The following is a 14,699-nucleotide window of genomic DNA, read 5'->3' on the forward strand; positions in this document are numbered from 1 at the left end:
TTATTCTAGACATTTATTGTAAGATCAACTGTATAATACATGGAGAGTTGACTGTGGAGGTCTGTTTCAGTAATATTAACACACTCATGATGTTGGTCTCCAAAGAAAAGGCCCTGATATAGAATAAAATAAAATAAAATAGAAGAGTGTTTGTCATTATAATGATACTCTATAATTGAGTCTTGTCACATTTTCTAGCTCAACTTCTAAACTGATTGAATGACCTTTATGCAATTTCTAGGTGTAAATGCATTTTTACATTTACTTATGAATTGATTTTTGTATTTATTTTTAAATTAGGCAGAATTATGCTGCGAAAAAGTAGACACATATACCTCTATGTTCAGTACATGACAACATTTATCATTTTTTGATGACAAATTAAGCAACACTGTGAATATTGCTCAGTGATTTCGATCTGCATTTTATATATATATATATATATATCTGCAAGTTTCATGTTCTTTCCTGTTTTCATGAATGTACGTACGTTGATTTTTATGTAAAGTAAATCTTCCTTTCAGCCTTATGTTTAAAATGCCCCCATTTCAACTATTATTTATATTGAATTAATCACACAATAACCAGCAGTTCTCTTGTGATTTTTATAGTGATCATCAAAGTGGCCTGTGAGAGGCAGAAACCACAGCGATTAAAGCAGACACAGTGGAGAAATGTTGTGATTTTGATAGTCAGTCAGAACGTCTCGTTTTTTTAAGAGCTGTAACCTGAGGGAACGCTGTAATCTGATGTAGATTCGTGATCATTGACTGAGCTCTGAGTTTCAGATTAGCACGCATAAAAGAGAAGCGCTATTACAATAGTATTATGACAGTTTGAAGGCCCATTATATGTAGATAAACTATCAGGGATGCTTTATCAGTGCGACATCAGCTCTTGGGTTATGCTCACGTTAATCCAATTCTACAGCCGTGTCTGACTCTTAAGTTACTTTTCTTTGCTGCATTATATCAAGTTCATTTGATACACAGCATGCTCCAATTTATTACATTTTCAGTTCACTATTGAATGTTTTTTCCATTTATATATTAAGGTTTAATTGTTATATTAAAGACATATTTATATTTAAAACAATTGTTGTTCAATATGGACTAGCTAGTTTCCCAAATTAGCTAGTATATAAAATATTTTCATCATTTACAATATATAGTTTTATATTATTTAATGCATAATATTTTCAGTATTTTATTATATATTTAACAATATAATTCATAGGACATCATCATAGCAATAATTATTGCAATTCATTACACATAATTAATTCACATATTTTATAATATATACAGGATTCGTACGGTCTTGAAAAACCTGGAAAAGGTTTAAAACCGCAATTTACAGGCCTGGAAAAGTTTTGGAAAAATGAATAAACCCAGAAAGTTTTGGAAAAGTTATGAAAATGTATTTCACAAATCTCTGTGTGACAGAATTATGTTTAATCAAGTCCTGAATTTCAGTGCGGGATTGCGCATATAGCCTATCACATAGTTTGCATAGTTTTACTCATTCCCGCAGCTTTCGAGTTTAAAATGACAAAAATTCCTGCACACATTTATTCAATATAGCATTGTAGGTTAGACGAGTAAATAAATCCACACAAACTGTTAAATCAGTCATCTGAAAACTGCGTGAGTGATTCAGCTGTACCGCGTCGTCGCTCTTTTCTGCCGACTTCACACTGCACGATTTTCAAAGTCGTTGGATAACCGTTGTTTTGTGTTGCTGCTGTGTTCACATTGCACAATGGAATCGGCGACAGGAGGTTACACACTGCATGACTTTACAATAGGATGAATCGCTGACAACTCTGTCTGGTCTGAAAACTACATTTCATATAACTCCTCCCAAACTTCCCGCTGCCCTGTATCTTGCGCTCTCATTGGCTGTAGGTCAGCGCCAATGTATTTTTCAGTCAGAACTCATTTCACACAGCAGGATTTTGAATCGCCCACAGGTCCTGATATTTAGCATGCTACATATTTCACGGGTGTCAGCCATTCTCTCAGATTGCGTCTTTGATAATTCACACTGCGTGATTGTCACTCACGTGAATGAGCACCGATTTGCCTCCAATTTTGGGCATTTGTTGGCGATTTTAAAATCGTACAGTGTGAACTCGGCATTCACATGACACTTGGCTTCACATCGGCGCATCTCGTTTCGGGACTATCACTTGCCTAATTGGGTCATTGTTGCATACTGTATCATTGTAAATGTATCATTTGCACATCTTTTTCTTTTTCAGCTATTTGTTCCTCACATGCTCCACAGGCGCCTTTCTGTGTCTTCACAGTCACACGTGTAAACGGGCACAGATTTGCCTCAGATTATGGGCCTTTGCCGGTAGGGACGGGTATTCTTGGCAATTTCTCATTTTGATCATCAATAGGTTTCAAAAACGAATAATCGAGTACTTGTGGGAAGCTGAAGAGTGACTTTATGCCAATAAACGGAAGCCCGTTCTATGACACATCCTATATTTATTCATGTCATATATTTATTAATCACAATGTACCTATTTTTTGCTGTTGTTTTTGATAAAAATACTATATATACACTAGTGCTGTCAAACGATTAATCGTGATTAATCGCACCTAAAATAAAAGTTTTTGTTTACATAATATATGTGTGTGTACTGTGTATATTTATTATGTATATATAAATACACATACGTACAGTACATATTTTGAAAATATTTCCATGTACGTATTTATGTTCATATAATTGATATTATATATAAATATTTTAAATGTATAAACGTAATATATTTTTATACATGCACGTGTGTGTGTATTTATATATACATAATAAAGATACACAGTACACACACATATATTATGTAAACAAAAACTTTTATTTTGGATGTGATTAATCGTGATTAATCGTTTGACAGCACTAATATACACTATACATATATACATACAAAATTAAAAAAGGTTCATTGTAAGGTGCATAAAGATATATATTGAAATAGATTCAATGAATATCAGTTTAACTGATTGTGACACAATTATGATTTTTATTTATTTTATTTTTTTTATCTAATATCTCACAAGCAAAAGAACAGGGATTTGTGCCTGTAGAAATCTTGGATGTTGGTGAGGGAAAACACAGCGGTGGCAGAAACACAGACTCTGGTCTTAACACTCTTCCCGCTGTGAGCTTTGATTGACACTTCTGTCATCTGAATTCTTTAGCATGGCAAATGTTCTCAACCTAAACCCTGTTTTGTCTGTCATCATAATTTATTTAATCATATTTTACCATACCTTCCACCCTTCCCCCATCCCCTCTTGCCACATATGCACATTTTTTTTTCCCCTCTCTGCACCGAATCATAAACTAGGCATTTTTGTGTCGCATTTATCAAAGGAACGGCCGGGTGATGTGAATTAAGACAGATTATTGGTCAATAATTCAGAAGATGTCGTAGATGAACTGGACCCAGCAGACCACCTGATGATGGAGTGAAGATCTGGGATGTAAATAAATAATAGCATTCTTTTCAGTTGTGCTTTAATAACATAAAATATTTAGCTATTTGGATGATTGAATTTGCTGCTAAATTACAGGTTGCCTGAAGATGCGGTGAGGGAAACTCTGGCCGATGTGTGCAAACGGGAAGCTGTCCAGAGCAGGAACATCACACACACTCCAGCCCCAGGTGACAACTGCTGGAATATTTACATAGAGAGGCGACGTTCAGAATGAAATACTACTTCCTGTGCAGTATGTACTGTATGCTGCTTTTTAAAATATAGCATATGAAATAGAATGCATTATTCAAAGATAAACATTTCAAAAGGCATTATGCCACATTGTTGTCACATGACCTCATTACATGCTTTTTTAAAATTCCATGAGTGGCATACAGTTATCTTGGAAATGAAACATGCTATTTTTAATCTCTCTATTTTTTTAATGAAAAATGTCTATTATTTGAAGTTTTCTAGCTTACAGAAATTCTGCATAAAAATCATACACAGTACGTACTGCAGATATAGTAAGAGTAGGAGATAGTATTTTATTCTGAACAGCCACAAGTTTAGACATACAGAACATGCATAGACAGTTTTTTCAAAGATTATTGGAGAGCATTTTAGAAGAAAATTTTAGTTTTTGTATTTTACAATGTAATGTTTAATTCAATGTGTTGCTTGCTGTTTCTTTGAAATTGTGAAATTTACAAGCAATTTTTGAGTAAAAATTGTTTCAAAGTAATCCTATCCAATTTTCTGTAGTACACAGGTTTTATATATATATATATATATATATATATATATATAGTATGTAATTCTCTCTCTCTCTCTCTCTCTCTCTATATATATATATATATAACTAAAACATTTAACTAAAATTAAAATAAAAACAGAAAATATAAAAAGATTTAAAATAAAAACAATAATACTATCTACACGATATTAAAATAACACTAAAATACTAACATAAAAATATTTCTTTAAAAAAAATTCATTTTAGCTATTTGCAACATTTCTCATTTTAATTTAGTTTGATTTGATGTACTAAAATAACTAAAACTGAAATAAAAATGAATAATATATATATAAACAAAAACTGAAAAACTACTAAAAATGACAAAAAACACAAAATTACTAAAACTTTAATTAAAATTAAAACGAATGATTAATAAAATATTAATTAAAAACAATAATACAATAATCTCAATGATATTAAAATAACACCAGTACTCTACAAGTAGTGTGGTGAGTGTTTGTAGAAGAGAAATTGATATGTTACATTTCCATTTATGAATTTATTATACACTTTTATCCAGAGAGACTTACAAAAGAGATTCAGACAAAAATCTGAATTTTAAAAAAGCCCATTTCCTTTTTGCTCGAGAGCAACAATAAGCTAAATAAAATATCATTAATAATAATAACAAATAAGTCTGCCATTTAGATCAAGATGACATGCCATGAATTGAGCAGTCGTCTGAATAAATACTTCTAATGTTTTGCTCCAAAGGTTTATCATTCTTGGAAGTGCGCTGAATACATTGATATTTCTATCCAAAATAATTATACCGTAAACATGTTGGCACCCATTCTCTTATTACAGAAATGGTAACTACAATGAGAAATGGAGCAATTAGAGAGGTTCACATGCATTATTTAGTCCTCATTAGCTTCCTGTGACATGGCCGGCTATGGACCAATGAAAAGTGTTGGCTGCGCCCGGGCAATTAGTAAAATTAGTGGTGCAGGATTTGGCGTTAGTTCAGGCCACATGGCCTGCGAGATACCAGCCTGGTGTCAGTCCAGTAATTTATAACTTTGCATGTGAAATAATGGGTTTGAAAAATCACAGACAGGCCACCGACGCGACACCTAATGGAAAAGGCTTCGCGGGCCGCCGTACGGACAGCCAGGTTTGTCCGAGGATGCCGGCCAAGAGGCAGGCCCCACGCTAGCCCGCCGATGATGAGGCGCGGAGACTCCAATGTGTCCGTAATTAGCAAGCCGGGATGTGTTTGTTTTCATCTCTGCGTGTTTGCACTGATAAAGTTTGACTTGCCAAAAACGTCGGCGGCTCAAGCTGTTTCCCGGCATCCTTTAAGAACAGGGCCTCGCTATTGGTCAGTGGCGCCGCGCACCTGTTCGAAAGCGATCCGTTCGAACGCAACCGTGATGATACAATGCTGGAAACAATTCACGTGTAGCGCAAATGGATTTGTTTACTCAGCTCCACTTTTTCCAAAGGGCGGATAAATATGGCTTTCCCCTCTTTGACTTCAAAACACCCACATGTTGGCGCCCATCTCCCGCTGTACCCCCACTTAACTTATAGTTTAGCAGCTATACAAAGTATTTGTAATTCAGATTATGACAAGGCTTGACAAGTTCTCATCGTGTTTGTGCAGAGCTGTAGGAGGACATGCGAGCAGCCTCTTATTAATATGAGAGAGAATACAGGAGTATAAACAAAGTAAGCAGGTGCTCCCAGCTTTAGAAAAAGCACAAGTTAACGTGTTCCAGAATAGCGGGCCGTAATTATACTTTCCTGTTTTGTGGGGGGAAAAAAGAGGTGTTTTGCATTTTAATCGTGCCAGGTAAGTTGGTTGATTTCCTGTTCTAATACTTAAGTTTGACATTAATAATTCATATCGCTGCCAGTTTTCCATTTTTCACACACCTGTGTTATTGTTGGGTGTAATGACGAGGGTTCGGCGGGGCCCTTTCGGCGGTGTCATCGCAGGTGAGAGCGGCACACTTGATTATGTAAAACAACTTGTCAGCCTTTTTATTTTTATGTAATGTTTAGTGTCAAAAATGTTGTGATTAATTACTCCTTAACCTCAACACAAAAAGGGGACTCAATCAAAGAGCATTAAAACGCATTCTAGCGACCCATGATCAAATGCGGACTGTATTTTTATGAATAATAAATGTTAAAGTTTGAAACTGCTCGTGTAAATGCTGTTTTTTACTTATTTAATAGAACATATGGGACAACTTATATTATCAAGATAGATAGTCTCTCTTTTTAAATGCTCTTTGGATCATCTGCACAAAGGAGTGAAACATCATTTCACATCATTTTGCTTTTTTCATAAATAAAATAAATAGATTTTTTTATGAATATTTTATTATAAAGTATGAAATCTTATGAACCAAGTTCAGACGGTTTTTTTATATGTTTAAATATGAATATAAATATATATAAAAGGAAAAATCAGATTTAAAAATTTATGCTATTTTATTTTATATACATTTTATTAATATCAATATTTTATATATTTTTGTTTTCTTTGTTTTCAGATTTTCAAAATCAAATGCTGTATCTGCTTGTTGTTTTAAAGGTTTTCAGATTCCTATTTCCAGGTTTAATATGAAAAACAGAAAAGCAGAAACAAGGCTTTTTTTGACATCTTGCACAGATGAGACATTTTAATAGCTTTTAGTTTGAATATAATATAAATATATAAAATAAATGGGTAAAAAAAATTATTTTACATCTACATTTTTTTTTTTTACATCATAGTATTTTATTTTAAATAAATAAATATTTGTTTGTTTGTTTATTGTCGTTTTAAATGGTTCAAAAATCCCAAAACTGTTCATTTCCAGGTTCAATTTAAAACAAAAAAAAAGGCATTTACAGACATTTTGAATAGTTTGACTATGAATATAAATTTATACAATTATTTGTTGATCATATAAAATGTGTAAAATGATCAAAATTAGAATCAAATATTTTCATTCGAATTTCGTCATTTGGAAGCTGCCAGGGTCATGACTCGATCTTCAGCGTAAACGCCCCGCGTGCGACCCAGCAGCACTTGAGCTCTGTTAACATGCTCACGGTGCATGTAATCAACTCATCATCATGCTAAAACCGAGAGAGTCCCTCGTGCTTCCGCAATCAAGTTTGTCCTTGAATATTCCACACCTGTGAGACAACAGATCCATTTATGATTTTTTTCCCCCCAAATACATGTTTGTCCAGCGTCAACTGTATTGGTGTTTACTCTGTCGCCCTCCCAAACGTTGTGTTTGTTTTTTCTCTGTGGCTCTGAAACGCTCAAATTGCATTTCTCAGATGCTGGATCCCCGGAGGAGCGCGTTCGGCGGCAGGTGTCTGAGGGAGTCAAATCTCTGCTCCTGTTGTTGGGTAATATATCTGCCGTAGAAACGCATGCCGATGCTGCTCTGGACGTGTGCAAACTTTTCCCCTCTGTTAACTTCCACAGCTAGAGCGCACACGGGGTTCCTTATGACATTAAAATATAGTTCTCGGTCTCCAGTGCAACTCCATTTCATCCAGCTGTTGTTATTTCTCTGATAATTATATAACTTGTTTTTTTTTTTTAGTTTGAGCAACAAAGCCAGACACAATAGTGCTTTTGCACTGTGACGATCCCCCACTGGAGGCATTGACTTGCTCTTAATAGATGTTGAACTGTAAATCTGAATTGAAAGCCTGGGTCATTGTGCCTCATTGACTTAAAACCACAAAAAGCAAATGATGTCTTAGTTGAGAGAAATATATCAAAGGATATCAACAATTATGAGTCATAAACAGGCTTGGCGCCACAGCGGTGGGGCCCGGAGCAGCGGGAATTAGCATGTTGAGCTAATAAATATGCATGTAAAGATTCTCCCAGAGGAATAACACGCGTGTGATTGATAGCTTTGCAATTGAAGGATGTGTAAATTCACCCTGTTTTTTCCCTCCGTTTCTGCACTTCTGCTGTTGTACCGTTGAATCCATCTCACTTGTTAAAAGTTTTACCAACTTTATAATCCTTAATGCCACATCTGCTTCCTGCCTTTATAGCGCCTGTAAAACTTCATTAAATTATTACCACCAGCTGGCCTCATCGCACAATAACCTCACTTATCTCTCATTCGCTGACAATACTTTTGATTTATAGACCCTATTAGAATAAATGATATTTTATACATATGTGTATATGGGTAAACAAGAGGAAATGTGTTTCTTTTTCAATAATTCATGAGCGGCGGCATTTTTGGGGGGAACGTTTGGTGAAAACACTGATTTGCGGGACAGTGTTAATTGTTGTGAAGAATCATACAATTCTCTCAGTGTAATTGTATAATATGTAACATATTGCATATTTTATTTATTTTTTTATTTTACTTTATTTTATTTTTTCACTGAGTTGTGGAACAGTGTTATAAAGGTATGTGTGTGTGTGTATAATTGCATATTTTATTTTTGTGTATTTAGTTATTTTATTTCCTTGATTTGTGGGACAGCGTTAATTGAAGAATGATAAAATTCCCTTAAAAAAATTATAATAATTTGCAAAAAAATTTATTAAATTAATAAAATAAAAGAAAACATAAAAGTTTAGTAACACTTTACTTAAAGCATTAAAATGCATTCTAAATGTAGTCTTAATGCATTCATTATGCCTTGTAATGCACTGTATGATCTCATAAATGCAGAGTTATAATGCATTATAATACTTATCTATTCATTGTTGCACCTTTAGAAAGTTTAATGCATTAAAACACATGACAAACAAACCTTCAGATATTATAATGCATTTTAGCTTTGGCTACAGTTATTTATGAAAAGATATAATGCAGTACATTGTACCTTGATAATGCATTATACATAAAGACTTAAAGTAAAGGGTTAGCAAAAGTTTTTATTTAGTAAAAGAAACGGATGTGTCATAAAATGTAATTTTCATTATATAATACAATAGAAAATGAATGCATATTTAATGCATATTTGATTATTTATAAAAGGCTGCATTTCCACATACAAATAGCATTGTCCTCTCTGTGCTACTTTTACAATACACACAATTACCAAGTAAAGTTGGTCTCTCAGATGTTGTCCTCTAAAATTTTCTTTTCTCAGGTAAGCTCTTGAAAAGTTTCTCTTCCCACTGACATGGAAAAGTGGGATGGATCTCAGAGAAGCGTTGACGTTCCCATCCAGAAGAATTCCAGCACCCCCTAATGTCACAATCGAGTTACTGAAGTGCTCAACTCACAACAGCACAACGGTTTAAAAGCAAAAACAGCCAAGAGGTACTTGCATTTCCAAACTCTGGTGGAAGCTGAGAGGAACAATGTTACAGTAATTGTCAATAGTGCCGCCAAAAGTTTTAAAGTTGAAATGGAGTAGTGAGTAATTTGGCTAAATCTGTTTCATTTATGTGGGAGTACACAAAGCTAGAAATGTACCCTCGAGGTGCAATAAGTCATTTCCATGTTTTAAGTTTGTTTTAAGTGCTCACACTGTGAGAGGAATGATGTGTTATTGCCCCGAGGTAAAGAGACAAACTTCCTGCACATGTTCTCTGAGGAGACAAGAACTTCCTGAGGTTAAAGGTCAACACTGGCTGTGTTTGGTACTAATTACTGAATTCTGCTTACTATTTGAAAAGCATCGTTATTTAAAAAGTAGTATGCATAATTGTCATGCTTTTAATACAACCCTATGCAGTCCAGTCAATAATAATGATAAAATTGCTGATATATTAATGCACGAATAGTAGTATAGTAGTATGCTTTCCAAACACAAACAGGATGAACGATACAATCAACATTAGTCCTCTACTTCAGCAGCATCTTTGGGACATTAGTTAGTCATTGTTTCATTTGGCGTATTTAGACTTTCTTTCTGTCCTAATTTGGCTTCGAATGTGTTTGGCATATTCTCTGTTTAACTAACAGCTTGAGGGACTCGATTTGGAGAAGTGTAATATAATTATGAGCTTATTAATATGTGTGTTTGCGGGTGTTGTGAGAAATCTGGTAGACATTGTCATTTGCTATGCTGCCTTTGCTCAGGTGTTAAACCTCGAAGAGATATGCAGAGTGATTTTTCATGATAGATACGATGGGTGTTAACTAGTCTTGTGCAACTAGTCCTGGTGCATGAAATATGCAATGTACAGTAATGCTCAATATTCATGATTTAATATTCGTAGGAATAGGTTAGAATCAGTATTAGTATATTACAGTTAAGTTAAGGTTTAATGAAACCTTCAGTTGGCTTTTCAAGCAAAATATTCTTTATTACTAATCTTAATCTTTATAAATAATCTTTGTACATTTGAATAAAATAAAATTGCATATATAATGATAAAATACTCACACACACATTCATGATTAATAGTAATAGAAACGGATTAGAAAACAGTGTTGGTCAAGTTTAATGAGACCCACGATTGCTTTTTCAAGAAAAATAATCTTGCAATAATATATGAAGGATATATAAGAATATATGAAAAGAATTAATAAATAAATAAATATAAATATATATATTCTTGCAATAATATATGAAGAATATATGAATATATATACATATATATATATATATATATCATTACATTTCAATATTATTCAAAATAATGGAAGTTATTTTTGCGGCAGTAAAAACAATACATTTAAAAACAATAAAAAGCTGATAATGGCATAGTGACATTTTTTCTGATTTTATTTTATTTTGTATGTTTTTTAAATTTTTTTTTTTTTTGCTTTTTAATGTAATGTTATTTATTTATTTATTTATTATTATTATTATTATTATTATTATACAGACATTTTCTTTTCATATTTCCCATATTGAAAAACCACCTTTTCAATATGGAAAAGTCATCTTACATATGATCCACTTACATAGGATGCCATAACTCTGAAATAACCATCCATTATGAACAATAGTTAATGCATTATGTGTCTGTGCATTGCATCAACCTGCCTGCTTGCGTTTGTTTGCCGTATTTCTACGGACTCGTCAGAAGTTGGCGGTGAAACGGTGCATGATTAGTATGCATTAAACGCCGCTGCTGTAGTTGTAAAAGTAGGGCCTGTTTGTACGTCCTATAACTGTGATGCTGATGAGCACGCGGCCTGTTTGTTTTCCCTCGTGCAGTAAACAGACTCATTTGGAGCGCGAGCTTGATTTCCCCTGAGCGTGCGCTGCGGCGTGAACACTACCTGTCAGCATCAGCACACCTGAGCTGCTGAGCATTAACCATCAGGGTCGCTGACACAAGCCAGGCGCGCTCAAATGAGCGGAACGATCACTCAGCAATAAGACACCGGCTTCAAAATACCAGAAATATCATGCTGGTCACCACGTCTTTAAATGTCTTGCCCCCCTAAATAACAGCATTGCATACTGTGTTGTGTAATGCAGGAAACTTTGAAGTTAACTTCAACTTAATGGACAGTGCATAATGAAAAAATAACAATGACTTGATATGATTCAACTGATTATGGAGAATTTGCATGAACGTTGGCAGGTTTTTAGCGTTTACGGTCTGAGTGGGTGTTTTGAGCGATATGAAAAACCCACGATTGAACCTTTAAGACAGCTGAAGAAAAGAGCTTGTCAACAGAAGGATTGCTATGATCACATTCAATTAATTACAAATGAAATTAATTAGCATTGAATTAATGCCACGCTTGCTTTAAATGTTTCGGTACCTTTTGCTGAATAGCAAGAATTTATATATTCTATTTACATAGAAAAATATCAAAAGACTGTTAACGGTATATTAATGAAGGCTCTAACCAAAAAAATGAACACAATTACTATATTATAGGTGTACATTTGATTGCCTGAAACTGCTTTTGAAGATTGTCAAAGCGATGTAATTTCTGGGTGATATCAAACGGTCATCTGATTTCATGCTGTTATGTGGTGGCTCAACAGGTCATAAGGCCCTAATTACACTAATCACATTTGAGGCGACTCTTAAAGTGCACATCTGGCACGGCCCTTGACCAAGTCTTCATTATTCCATGTCACCTACATTTATCCTCATCGGCCAAGAGGCTGATTCTAACAGAAGACCTTTTGTGTGTTTGGTATTAGAGTCCATGGAGAAGTGCTTCAGAGAGAGACTGAAGGGATTGTAGAGGAGAAGAAGGCTGAGCGTGTGGCACTGTGGAAGAATGGGGTACAAAACAGGTCCAATTTTTTTTTTCTGCGTAAAACATAGACATTAATACATATAAAACGCATTTGTTCTATGTATGTTTATAGATAGATAGACAGATAAAATACAGATATAGTTTCACATATTTTAATATATATATATATGTATGTGTGTGTGTGTGTGTGTGTGTGTGTGTGTGTGTGTGTGTGTGTGTATGTATGTGTGTGTATATATTAGTGCTGTCAAACGATTAATCGCATCCAAAATAAAAAAAATTGTTTACATAATATGAGTGTGTACTGTGTATATTTATTATGTATATATAAATATACACACATGCATGTATATATTTAAGAAAAATTTTATATTTGTATATTAAATATATTTATATATAATATAAATTATCTAAATATAAATATATACATTTAAATATATGTAAATATTATCAAAATATATATACTGTATAAGTGTGTATTTATATATACATAATAAATACTAATAAACACACACAAATACTATGTAAACAAAAACGTATATTTTGGATGCGATTAATTGCGATTAATCATCTGACAGCACTAATATATATATATATATATATATATATATATATATGTGTGTGTGTGTGTGTATGTGTGTGTGTGTGTATACAGTATATATATATGTATACACGATTAATCCCACCTAACATTAACGTTTTTAAATATACTTTTATGTTGCAATAATTTCACATTCAATCTTCAAATTAATGTACAAACAACGTAAAGACAGTTTTTAATGACATCTTTTTTATGACTGAAGGCCAGTATCACTGATACCAATTAATACTGATTTCCTTGTAAAAAATGTTTCCCCCTAATATTTAACCTTTGACTATAGCCATTCAACTTTACATTATAATTAAGAGCTACTGTAATTTTAACATGTATTAGACTTTAAAAATAACTTCTTATTTAAGTGAACTTAAAACAATCTTCACATAAACCCATTATAATAAATGTCATATTTATCTACTTGTGCCCCTCAGCAGAAATATACAGAAATTGAATAAAGCTATCAAACACTAAATTCTAAACTAAATACAGATGAATCCTTAAAACTATAAAAGTTATTGATTTCCTCTTTTTTCTTTTGTTCTTGATGAACATACATCACAGCAGCTGGTTATTAGGATGTTTTTGGCTGCTATTTCTTTAAGAGACCCGCATCTGACACGCATCCTATTTTCTCTCAACTCTCTTTACCTTTTCTGACCCATTTCAGTCTCTTCTAACGAGCTGACCAGTTGAATCGGGTGTGTTACATGAGGGAGACAGTGCTAGGATGCTTCAGGACAGTTTTGAAAACCATTTCAGAGACATGTTCTTAATGTAACTCATATATAACATATTACATGCATGCACAGTTTTATGGCAGCTTTAATCACCTTTTTGGTAACTTCATGACTTAACCGATCATGACATTGCATGTTCGTAGTTTCTTTCGCGATTTCATATAAAATGATACAGGCTATGTGTGCCCCGGCACCTTTGTGCGCGTTTGCTGCGAGCACAATACAGTTTCCACGCTCGTTTGACTCGCGCCTGACAACTGAAGTGAAGTTGAAGCGCACGTGTCCTGTTTGATGTGGTCGTAAAGACGCTCTGAGACTGAATAAATGCACTTCTTGTGAAGAGAAAAGGTGACAGAAACAGCAGTTGTGAGAGGGGTGGACAACCCTAGCTCCGCCAGTCATGGACATAAATATCGGCACCCTTGCAATTGTGTCAGAAAATTGTTCCAAATTGCAAATGTTTTGGTATTCACATGCTTATTGTTTTTGTTTGCACCGCAACAACACAAAAAAACAGAGAAGAAAGGTCAAACTTGATCAAATTTACCACAGAACTCAAAAATGGACTGGACAAAATTATTGGCACCTTGTCAAAATTGTAAGAAATAATTGCTTTTCAAGCATGTGATGCTCCTGTAATTTGTATTTAGACACACCTATGGCAAGTTAAAATGGAGAAAAATTTTTTCCAATGGTGGATAAAGAACCCCGATTAACTTCAAGTTCAACACCACACAAATTCAAGCTGATCTGCAGACACAGGGTACAACAGTGTCAGCTCGCACTATCCGTCACCATCTGAATGAAAAGGGACGCTATGGTAGGAGACCCAGGAGGACACCACTGCTGACACAAAGGCATAAAAAAGCAAGACTGGAGTTTGCCAAAACTTATGTGACAAAACCACAATCCTTTTGGGAGAATGTACTGTGGACAAATGAGACAAAAGTAGAG

At 34.0% G+C, this 14,699-nt stretch overlaps 1 long non-coding RNA gene across 6 annotated transcripts in view; it reads left to right on the forward strand.

Moving 5' to 3' along the window:
* The window catches only part of LOC131522626 (uncharacterized), a 124,741-nt gene that overhangs the window by 78,802 nt on the left and 31,240 nt on the right, over nucleotides 1–14,699 (forward strand). For all 6 annotated transcript variants that reach the window (XR_009266582.1, XR_009266578.1, XR_009266579.1 and 3 more), the window contains exons 6-9: nucleotides 3,391–3,500; nucleotides 3,591–3,682; nucleotides 9,379–9,551; nucleotides 12,352–12,447. This is a non-coding gene — a long non-coding RNA (uncharacterized LOC131522626). The remainder of the gene's footprint in view (nucleotides 1–3,390; nucleotides 3,501–3,590; nucleotides 3,683–9,378; nucleotides 9,552–12,351; nucleotides 12,448–14,699) is intronic.

The sequence above is a fragment of the Onychostoma macrolepis genome, chromosome 16, assembly GCF_012432095.1.
Source record: "Onychostoma macrolepis isolate SWU-2019 chromosome 16, ASM1243209v1, whole genome shotgun sequence".
In the NCBI taxonomy this organism is placed as follows: domain Eukaryota; kingdom Metazoa; phylum Chordata; class Actinopteri; order Cypriniformes; family Cyprinidae; genus Onychostoma; species Onychostoma macrolepis.